Raw genomic sequence first — 12,161 nt, 5'->3', positions numbered from 1 at the left:
CTGGTCTTCAGATGTTTGACCACAAAATCGATCATAATATACCCATTTTACCGTGGTTTCCATTGATACGCGACCTTGGAAATCGAAACTCAGCTCTTAGGCCATTAAAACTTGCAATATTAATAGAATTACCGTAAGCGTTTCGGGACTTAATTTTTAGTGAAAACCAGTTTAAAAACTGCCTTCAAAATTACTCAGCTAAATTGTAAACTCCAACAAGGATTGGTACTGGAACGCGGGACAAAAATCCAAATGATAGAACCGTTGTAATTCAAAAACCAACTCGGTTGAAAATCAAAACGTTACGTTAAATTTATTGAAGAGAACGCTTATGCGCTTATGCGCTAAAACAATAAGTTGTTCGAAAGCCGATAAACGCCAATCCCCGATTAAAAATTAACCGAGGTTTTGATCTCGCTTACTTAAAAATGTTTTTAAAAGTTAGTTTAAAGTTAGCGGTATAGAAAGGTCTAAGTCAAAACTGAGGAACAAAAATCTTTTTGAACTGTCTTCATTGATTAGTAATTAAGCTCGAGTTAACCAAGGATTAGCTTAATCGGGCTTTGGACAACTGGGCCCTGGTGAATTGCCGGTCTGTCCAAAGAATATTATATTCTTATAACATATTTTTTTATTACGGCAATTAAATTCAATAATAAAATATTCATTGAGGAGAAAAAAGACATTGCGATATGTTCTAAATGTTTATCCTGCTTTTGGTATAACTTGCGGAGCTATATATTAATGAGAACTCAGTGTTCCCCAGTGTGGGGAATTAAACACAGAATTATATTTTTCGAATACGTTTTTTGACAAAAGAAACCTTCTTAAAATTAAGGCATAATGTGTTCCAGTTTCATTGCCGGCACTTTATAAAAGCTTTATAAAAGTAAATTTGAATAATCGATGGTAACTTCAAATGAACTTATTACAGAAACATTTACCTATCTAGAAGGTAACTTCTTAGACAAAACGGTCGCTTTTAATCTGACCTTTAATTGCAATAACTATCATTACAACTATCCTGTAAGTTCTATGTGCCAAATAGAAATATGGTGCTTGCCAGCGTTTCCTAAGAGTTCATTCCCATAAATCTAAAATTTTCTACTTGAACTAGTCGCATCCAGTGTGCGCCGTGAAACATATACCACTCATCGACATTCAAATCTTAGCAGTATGCAGGATGTTTATCACATAAACCTAGTTTAATGGACTAGCTCCAAAAGCTTTCAAAGTGTCTTTTTTTGTTTTGTTTTGTTTTGTTTTGTTTTCTTCACAGTAGGTAAAGGATGATCATCCGGATGAGTGTAGTTCTGACTGGACTGTTGTGGGTGAAAAGCGTTTCAAGTAGCTTAAACAATCGCAGACCTGCCCCGTTCGAGTGGGTGTGAGCTGAGAGGAGTTAAGAAGGTAAAGTGTATTTGACATGATTTTATTATTTGCTTGATCAAATCTTGGTGTTAGCTGGGGGTGATGTTAGGATGGTTAATTAATTACAGTAACTTTAGATTATTAAGAAAATCAAAGGCTGCTGTGAGCTACCTCATGCATGGGTGGATGAATATGTCAAGAAGGGGAGATTATGAAAGCCGAAAACTTGTCGCGATAGCTGGGGTATCGCTCGGTTCTCGGCCCGATCTCTTCGCTTTCGCTCGTGGAAAAAGTCACGTTTTTCACCCGTGAGTTTCAAAGAGTCACGTTTGTCTCTTCGTGTTTGACAAGCTGTTTTTGTGAATTTCAGTTCCCCGGAGTGAGATATTCGGATTTCGGGGCTAGCTGTTGCTGCGAGGTTATGTTTTTCAAACTATCAACCTTCGATAAAGAAGAGCCATGCTGTCGTGCTAAATCAGACAAACCAAGCACTGATATCCGAATAGCGATCGCACATGCATTAGCAGACTTCGTATCATACAACTCAAGTTCAAAGGATTTATCAATTCTTTCAGACCATCTGAACATCGACGCAAGCCGGGGATAAGTAACAAAGCACAATACGGTAACAGCTTTGTCTTGGTATGAGTTTACGCTCTTTACGAGGTTTCAATAATAGACTTTTACGTTAGTATTTTAAGAATCAAAATACAAAAATGTTTCGTTACATTTCTTTCCATTTGTTCAACAATTCCAAAGAAATCGGACGAAACGTTTTTCCGATCACACAGTTCTTAATTTAAAAAGAAAACTTCAAATATTCTGCTTAAAAATTCTAGTTTTAGGTAATATACAGAAAAAAATCACATAACATAAATAACAACAACAAATACTCAAATTGAAACGAACATGAAAGGTTGCACGATTTTGCCAAATTTGTTCAATTTAAGGTGTCGATCGCACTCTATAATCTATGATTACTGCTAGTAATAATGCAGTAAGGACAGCTTCCCTGGAGGAAATTCATTTGCTTTTTTTTTCCCTCGATCTACTTGGAAGACTGAGTTTAATGGCCTCACCATTGATAACCGTGCCACTTTTCAGTATAAAGCCTGTAATAAACAGAAGCATAATAATCCACCACATGTGCAGTATTAGAACAGAATAGAATAGTTAAAATAGAAAAGCTTATAACCAGCACTTTGCCCCATTGAAGAGGCTACGTCAGTGCTGCTAAAGGGGGTAGGGGAGGGGGAACTCAACAAGACGACTCCACCCTGGGGGACCAAACCCTTAAAAGCCCTTTTTAGTATAAATTGTTCTACCACGAATGCTGGTCTCTTATTGGCTACGCTACTCACAATCTATTCTGTTGTAGATAGTGAGTACAGCGAGTAGCCTAACAGTGTGCGGAGACAATTAGATTATTCGCTCTCGATTTCTATGGGTGATTACGCGATAGAAATCTCGAGCTCATTGACAGAAAAGGTAACCCTTTCATAGACCTTCCATAGAAAATGGTATTCTTTTAACATACCTACTGTACGGACGGGTGGTTACGGATGGCTAATCATGATGATGGAAATATATTGCCTAGCATTTGAACAGGCTAACGTCCTCGAAGAGGACGAATTAAGGCGGGGAGTTGAGGCAGAAATGTAAAATTGCACATTAAAGTTATACTAATGGCAGAGGTAAGGTACACAGGGGAAAGAAAACAATAGAAATAAAAAGACACTCTGGTGCCCAATATTTCGGTTTGAAATAAAAAAAAAAACAAAAAAAAAAAACAGAAGGTCAAAAGCACGGAAGAAATCTTGTGCATGAAGAATGATATAAATCCCTCACTAATTTTGAAACATTAGCACTAAGATATATACTGTGTTCCTGCATGAGCGTTAAGCCTTAAAATTCGTCTAAATCATCAATCGAGCTTGCACGGTTTCTTAATTTAAGGTAGCTGGCAATGGTGTCCATTACTTTCCAGCATTCACACTTTGACGGATCAGTACTACCACTCTTTATCAGTTGATGCAACAATAATGGTAACTGTAATCAGCATGTTTAGATAAGCCACCATTATTTATTTTAAACTTTGCAAAAAACTGTATCTTAACATGCTGATTACAGATCCATAATAACAAAAATGAGGATCACTGGGCTCGTGTTTGAGTTATAACCATGACTTAAAGGTAAATTTAGGGCTGTTTTTAATTGGTCATGCCGTTGCTATGGTAACCTGTTCTATCGAATGACCATAACTTGTTCACAAATGTTAAGGCGTTAGGGCATATTTTTGAGACCATTATTGTTGTATATATGCGTTATTGACCAAGCGTGAGGTCAAGATGGCTGGATATTGGCCAAGTTCTTTTTTTGCGTTTTTATGGACCGAGACGAAGTCGAGGTCCATAAAAACGCAAAAAGAGAACGAGGCCAATATCCAGCCATCTTGACCGAACAAGCTTGGTCAATGAAGGATTTATTATATGGCTTTACCTTCAAGTTAAAACTACAACAACAAAACAAAACAGGACATGAAACTGCTCTACTCTGAAAGAAATTCTTCATAGCCGGCCGGTGCAAAATTTATTTTCAGTCCATTTTTGGATTAGCGTGTTATCGTGGAAAACAAGGAATCCTAAATTATCTTAGTGCTCTAACTTTATAATGGCTTAAAGGGAAAACGAAAAATTTAGATTTTCGCACGAGCGGGAAGATTTGAATAGAATCCGGCAAACTCGCCATTTTCAGCCGATCGCGCGGTGGCGTAAATAATAAACATTTTACACAGTTTTCGGCTTCCAATCATTAATTCTTGAATGAAACAACAGATTTTGAGTTTATATGCAAACATTAGCCGAAAAAAAGAGCGGGTAAATCAGAAAACTTGGCGAAACGTTGATAAGATTTTGTTGTTTACAACAAGCAAGACGCGGCTAAATTAAAAACATGAGCTTCTTCCGCGAACTTGAGAAAAATACTTTTCTGAACTCCTCTAAACACTTACGGTTACTTATAGGGAAGGAAGGTCGAATTTTTCTCAAATAATTTTTTTTAGATAACTGTTGAAACAAGAAAGGGCTGCAAAGTTTCATGAAAACAGCCGTCAGAAATCTCAAAAAGAACGCGAGCTATCTGAAAAACAAAGTTTTGTAGGAAAAGTGGTGAGCGAGTGAAGGTGTCATAATCCAATTTATGCGGGATTGTGTTGACATAATCTCGAATAACCGGCAAATTTGCATGTTTTTGCCATCGTGTTCATCGCATGTCACGGCGTTGTATGTAAAATTTTACTGTGAAACAGCGTTCCATTTTGGATTCAAGCATTGCGTAAAAGATTGTTATGAAGAAAGCGAAACTAGAAAAGTCGCCTTGGGTGAAAGTTAAGAAAAAAATGGGGCCAAAGAAGGTCAAAAAATCATTTGACGAAGCCTAAAAACTTCAGCTGGCGGAGAGCGACAAGGGTTCTTTGTACAACCAGTCAGATTTTCTTTCAAACCCATCCTCGTCGAAAGACATCGGGGTAAGCCGGATAAAAATAACTGCCTCGGCAGCAAAGAAATTCGAGGACAAGAAATCCGATAATGGAGAGTCAAACATTAGTTCGGAGTCCGAAATCGAAGATGCCGGCAACAATTCAGCCACTTTCGCCGTTGTTGACCGGCTGAAAATAAGCAGCTAACATAAGCGCGCAGCCTCGTGTACTGATCTACTGATAGCGGTGAGAAGTGCGTGTCTCTTGTCAACTCCGCTGGGGCTGCCAGTTTCATGTTCTGCGTCTATCTGCCGTTTTCTTCTTTGTTTTGGTTTTGCCGGTGGCTTTCTCGCGCCAGACTTAACTTTTCCCATAAAGAAATCTCTTTACAATATTACAGTAACACTAAATGCTTCCGCGGGGAATTTCGATTGTTTCTTTTCATCTACAGAACTCCCCAGGGAATGCCTCTTTGTGTTTGATTGGCCGGCGGCATCAGCGCGTTGACAAGTATTTTAATGAAGTGCGAAAACTCTGAAAATGTTTCACGGCCGAAAACACGGCTTTTGTTTTTACGCAAATTCCCCGTCTTCAAATGAATTAATAGGGTATGTAGATTTGCCAGATTTCAACGAAATTTGGCCAAAATGGTCATCAGATATTAATGTATCAAAGTGTGTCAGGCTTTTACGAAATTCAAAATATTTTTCCCGTGACGTGTTAACATCTGACGCGACTACAAAAATTTTCCATTGTCCATCTTTAGGACGGGTTTTCTCACAAACCAATAGGAATAAAGAAAAAGCCTGACACACTTTGTTAGCCTATTATCTCCTGATTGATATTGTGCAGTCTGTTTGGTTGTGCGCCTTTACGTGAGAGTGGGTAATTCAGTTAAGTACACGTCGCTAGTATTGAGTTTGCAGGCCTCTGAGCGCTTATGTATCCAACAAAATAAAAAAACATTGATATTTTCGCAATCTTCAATTTATCAGCTTTACAGTGATATATAGTTTTCCGTGGTTTTATCGAAAGCAGCGCGCGTACGCTAGATTTTCCTGAAGGCACTCGCGAAACATGGAAGTAACCTTAACGCAACTTCCGCTACGCTATGATTTAAATATAGTCATTGCAAACCTAGAGAATTTATCAATTTGGCACTCGGCTTGAGACAACAAGTTTTACAAAATCAACTCTATCTAAAATACTACACGCAGAGCAACTCACCGGTTCAACTCACATTCAGATTGTAGCTGAAACAAAATTTTCACTACATCAGGACGATTCCATTCTCTTTCCTTTCCTTTAGGTAAATGTTGAGAGTTTACCGAACTTTTTAGTGGGCGTTTTCCCCCAAAACAACGAGAAAATCGAAGGAAAGACTGCATTGTTGTTGGGATTAAACTTTCCATGCCAAGCGAACGGGCAACGGGTAATCCCGAGCGGGCAAGATAGCTCCATCTTGCCCGCTCGGGTAACCAATCACAGCGCAGGATTTGAGTCATCTTGCCCGCTCGCAGAGCCAGCCATATAATAAAAAGTGATATAGAATTGTTCTATTAATCTGTCCAAGTGTAACTGCTGCAAAGTGATGGAAACCGGTACCAAGGACAAAACATTTTCTTTATGCTTTGTCAAACTGTCTTCATACATCACAAAATGTGACAAAATGGAGTCTGTGGCAATACTGCTATACTTAGAAACCCGATGCTGCTTACGTTCTCAAATAGGCCGTCGATGTTTGCTTTTCTAAAATATGAGTTTATTCTGACCGGCTCCGGATTTCAAGTGACGGGATGATTGAAGGATTTTTAGGGCTTGAAATTTTCGATTCCGGAATATTTTTGGGTAAGAAAATTAGGTAATTTTTTTTTTAATGTGTCTTGATTTATAAAGAATAAAGAAGGGATATATTTTTCGGGAGAAGGGGGGGGGGGGGGGTGGATTTTCAAACCAATCTGAAAATTCGTGGTAGTGCCCGCGTATCCCAACCGCGTAGCTCTACGGGTAACATTCTGCGAACACACTTGTTTTTCAATTTCTAATGTTTTTAGAATGTTTTGGGGTTTTGTTGGAAGCCCTAGGGATTATTTGGAGTTTTCATTTTTGCCCCCATTTGATCAAGGGCTAAGTTGACTTAGGTCTATAAAGCCATTGCGAAAGCCGAGGCGACATAGCCAGTTTATTCTGAATTGAATTACTTTACCAAACGCAGCTATGACCCGCCACTAAAGGAAATGAATTACAAGATTAAATGTGTATGGTACTTTCTCCCATCCTATGTTACCGTCAAGTACTTTTAGCTATCCATACTACCTTTCGCTCTTGTGACGTGAGTTTGGGGCTGAAATTACCCTTAGCGCATTGAGCGCAAATAAAGCTTGATTTGATTATTGTTTTCCATTCCCCTACCCGCACACTTTGTCACACAAGAAAACATTTTGTTTTGCTGAGTGTATGTGTGTGAGGAGGGGTGAGGGGGGATAATCAAAATTTCATATATGAGCCTCTCCAAATATTAACCCCCCTACCCTTTACCATTTTGTGGGAGTTGGGTTACGACGAAAGCTTTAAAAATCCGATGAGGATTTCTTGTTTATTAAATTTTAAAAAGATGTGTCTGTAAAATTGTGCATGCCGCTGGGTAAGCTCGTTCCCAGGGTCTCTCCTCTTCCCGTCCCAAGGAGCGGGAAGAGGAGAGACCCTGGGAACGAGGTTGGCAGATGGGTTTTTTAAACGATTATTGAATGATTCTAATAGTAAAGTAATGATAATATAACAGTAACACTAATAATACTTATACAGTATGCCCTAATTCATGGATTTAACAGTGGACAAAAGCGGAGAATCGACGATGGATTAATGTTGTTTAATCAACACATTTAGCTGTGAAACCGAGTTTTTAATACAGTCGAACCTCCCGTAATCGACCACCCATAATGTCAAGGATATGTGGTCGCTTACGGGAGGTGGTCGCTTACCAGAGGTCAGACCACAGGAGGTCTAAATTTCGGGTAATTTACATATGGTAATTGCAGAGACCAAACCCTTTTGCCAGTGCTTATCGAAACCCAAAGAAATAAGTTTTCTTTAGACTGCCTGATTAAGGGGCAAACAGTAAACGGCATTTTTGCAATGTTACATTTCAAGCGTAAAACATCTACAACTTTAGCGTTTGTTTGTTGGTTCGTTACATAATTCAGTTGACGTAGCTTCGGCTGTGAGATTTTAATACGGCGTCCGCTGTAATGATTTGAGCCAATATGTTACACCGACACATTTTAAAAATTTTCCCCCGTAAGAGATACAGCAGATTGTGTGTCAAGTGGTCGCCTACGGGAGGTTAAAAACAATTGAAAATTTTAAACAATCATCTCTAAAAGTGGTCGCTTACGGGAGGTGGTCGCTTACGAGAGGTGGTCGCCTACGAGAGGTTCCATCTATAGTGATTTGACTTGAAAACTATTGGTATTTTGGAAACGTGGTCGCTAATGAGAGGTGGTCGCTTACGAGAGGTGGTCGCAAAGGGAGGTTCGACTTTATTCATAGATTAATGGCAATACAATGGCGCTAATAAAGGAAGAGTGACAGATCGAGGTCGCGTAAATGCACAGCAGTCGCGTAATCAGAAAAAACATCTACACGTAAGGCTGCAGGAAGTGACAGCATCACCTTCTCAAAGGGAAGCGACCAACTTGAGAAGAGGTGCAAGAGTCATTACGTCACACAGCAATTATGGCTCCCTACCTGCACTCTTCGAGGCACAAAGAAAACATTTTCTTTGCTTACATGTGTGCCTTGAGGAAAAGGAGCAGAAAGACAACATTTCGAATACACCCCCTCTCCCGAAAATTAGCCTCCATCTTCTCTGTGAGAAGGGCATTTTCGAATCCAATGCGGATGTTTTTTTTCCTAATGAGAATCTGCTTTGCAGTAGTTTCTTTATTTTAAGGGCGTACAGATCCTTAATCCAACTGTCCGTGACTTTCTGCTGTTGTATTTAAAAATGTATCTGACAAACTGACGCATGACTGAACGCAAAGGTCATGCAAGGGAAAAAACCCTACTTACTTGCGGCATTAAATTTGCATAAGCAAAAACTAATTTAGTTAAAGTCGCTGGATATTATATCCTTTTCTTCAATAAGTAAGTTTAGATGGCTTTGATTGAAGTAAGATAAACACACGTGTTTACACCTTGTCGAGTCAGCGTGCGTACGATCTAATTTGACTGATTTTTAAATCACTCTTTAGTTATGATAACCAAAGATCAGATCTTGTGACGAATAGGCCTAAATCTGTAACTGACATTCGTCCGGAATTAGCAATATCAGTTCGACTCCATTTTTGCTAAAAACCCTTTCATGTGAAAAGGGTTTCTATGTTTCCCTCTTTCCACAAGTAGCGATGGTTTTCAGGTTCAAGCCAAATCAGTCCTGAAGTAACAAATTAACTGAAATAACTTTTCGGTTACGATTACTTGACTCCTCTATGTCCTCTAAGTACATGACATCCTTACCGTTAACCTGTCCTTCGATGGATTGTACATTCACGTCCTATTAGCCTTGCTACCTTGTTACTATGCGAAAAAGAAAAAAAAAAAAAAAAAAAAGTCTTAGTACTTTCATACGGGCGTGCAGCTAATAATAATCCTAATAGCACTATAAACTAATTAGGCTTGGAAAATGTTTTCATTTTGTTTCATTCCTTCTGATGTGCCTTAATTTACCACACTTGCTGGCGCACGCCTAGCAACACTTTTGAATTTGTTTCCCAATTTATTACCTCGAATAACCTCCGCTGTTATTATAAACTCATAACAACACAATATACACAAGACCCAAAGTTTTCATAATAAGCTCTTTACACTTCTACGCTACGCCATGCCATCACGGTCAAAGAGTACGAATGACTGAATTCTTGTAGTTACAGATCGGAGAGTAAAGCTGTGCGTACGTACTTGTTGTTTGCAATTTTGCGCCTTCCATCGACTTTAATGCGGAAGGCCCAAACTTGTAATCAACAAGGTTACTTTAGATTCTGTGGTACTGGATCAAACCGAAAAAAGCAATAGGAGCGCTTGGGACAATGTTACACTGAAAAGTGGTTTACCTGATAATTTGTAATCTGGATACGGAACTCAGTTTTCTACTTACGTGCTACCGATTGACAGCTTTTGTGTTGTTCATCTGAGATGAAGCCTTCGTTCTTCAACAGGTTTGTTCTGAGTGCGCCAGCAGTGTCACAAGCCTCACTGTTAGCGGTCATTTTGGTCTTTGACAGCTATTCTTAGCAACACTTTTTAACGTCACATACCGCAAAATCAGTCATTATGGCATATTGAAACAATGGACAATGGAAGGACTTGGGAAACTGAGATTTCGGAGAAACGGTAAAGTCTCGATAAGTGCACTGAAAGTCTTTCTCGTTTTGGTTACGGGTGGCTCTTACATGATGATGGAAGTGAATTGCTTAGCATGTGAACACCACCAACTTCCTAATTAATAGAATCATATTACATAATTCACAGCATAGCACCTCTTTGTAAACAAGCTGATAACACTGGCCGTATCCGCGAAAGCATTATTATCTCGTGCGTGTAATGACCATCAAACCTACGGTCACGTTTTAAGAATCATTTGCGGTGAAATGCGACATGGCGTCTAACGAAATCACGTGAAAACCTAATGGACTTTCTCAAGTGAGTCCAGTCAGGCTTATAAAAAGACGGCTTGAGGGAAGTCTAGGGCGATGTATTATCAGCACGTGTTGTATTGTAAGCAATCTATGGGATGCAAAAATATTTTGTAAGTTTAGAAGTGTTAGCAAGTAGGCAATGTAAGGTAAGAGTACTTAGTAATGTTTGCAAATAAAACAAATTAATAAAATAAAAAAGTCTAGGGTGACGGTAGTGATAAGTTCAACTAACTGATCAACTGAATCCCGAGAAAGCGAAATGCGAGACCTCGTATTATTCTTAGGGCGCGTTTCTTTGGGAAAAAAATCCGTGTTTTTCGATCCAAGATCACTCGGGTCACGGTGAATCAAAGGACCCGCGAATCCTTACCTAGAGAAGATTCTTCGGTTCCTTGTGATCATGGATGAAAAATCCGGACTTGGATTTTCCAAAAGAAACGCACCCTTAAATTATTATTATTATTATTATTATTATTATTATTATTATTATTATTATTATTATTATTATTATTATTATCATTATCATTATCATTATCATTATCATTATCATTATCATTATCATTATCATTATCATTATCATTATCATTATCATTATCATTATTATTATCATTATCATTATCATCATCCTCATCCTCATCCTCATCCTCATCCTCTTTCTCATCCTCATCCTCATCCTCATCCTCATCCTCATCATTATCATTATCATTATCATTATCATTATAATGTTCCTGAAAAGTCATGTCCTTACCTTTCTCATGATAATCAAAAAATCGCTTGTAAAATGTGCATTTTACATGGGAAACCCCTAATTTTTTGACAAAGCAAACGTCTGGTGCCACTGTTATCTGTGCTAAAAGAACAGCAATGTTGCCTTAACTGCCACCGAGAAATGGGGCATTGAAGTTTCCAAAAGGTAAGGAAATGACGAAAATTGGGGAATCTAGGAAGAAAAATTGCTAGAACTTCGCAAATTTGCTTAACAGATGATAAAGTCATTCCCCACAGCTTCATTTGTATTCCCCACGTTATCATCCATGTTTCAGAAAAGCGACCATTTGACGAAAAAAAAATCTAGTGCAAGTATAATGTCTAGTACAGGTTTCGAAGTCAACCTCGAGACGGAATTGCCATTTTTAAGTTAAATGTCTCTAGAAGGGCTAAAAATAGATGATAATGCCTGGTCTTTTGTGACATAATAGCTATCAATGTATACTACATTTCGTGAAGTTAACATGTAAATGGCACAAGTGTTATAGAAGTAATGAAAGGTTTAAGACCAAATGATCAATAGGTAAGGAAATGACAGTTTCTAGAATATCATTTCCTTCTTCAGAATGAACCGCAGATTGGATGATAAACAAGTCCGGTTTGTTTTCAAGAAAGGTTAGGACAAATGAAAGTGCCAGCCAAGAAATAAGCACTTTTGGACGTTTAACAAATTTTTGACAATTTTTTTCTTGTTTTTAAAGGTAAGGAAATGACAATTTTATTCTAAATTCAAGGAACTTTACATTCGTGTATCTTTTTTGTATTGAGCACTCAACTACTCGGACCTACCTATCAATGTAAGACTTGTTCTTGCCTATTAATACTACATTCGTTGACACATAAGACTT

General features: G+C 38.3%; 1 long non-coding RNA gene across 1 annotated transcript; it reads right to left on the bottom strand.

Annotated features, from left to right (window-relative positions):
* Positions 1-2,382: 2,382 nt before the first annotated feature.
* On the bottom strand, positions 2,383-10,226 carry LOC146474036 (uncharacterized). The gene is made up of 3 exons (XR_014866218.1): positions 10,005-10,226; positions 9,368-9,427; positions 2,383-2,483 (listed from the first exon to the last, which is right to left on the bottom strand). It is a non-coding gene; the product is annotated as an uncharacterized LOC146474036 (long non-coding RNA).
* Positions 10,227-12,161: the final 1,935 nt, after the last annotated feature.

This window comes from Pavona decussata, unplaced genomic scaffold (assembly GCF_977016875.1).
Source record: "Pavona decussata unplaced genomic scaffold, jaPavDecu1.1 SCAFFOLD_91, whole genome shotgun sequence".
NCBI classification, from domain to species: Eukaryota; Metazoa; Cnidaria; class Anthozoa; order Scleractinia; family Agariciidae; genus Pavona; species Pavona decussata.
The sequence above is the reverse complement of the archived record's forward strand: the minus strand, read 5'-3'. Positions and strand labels throughout refer to the sequence as shown.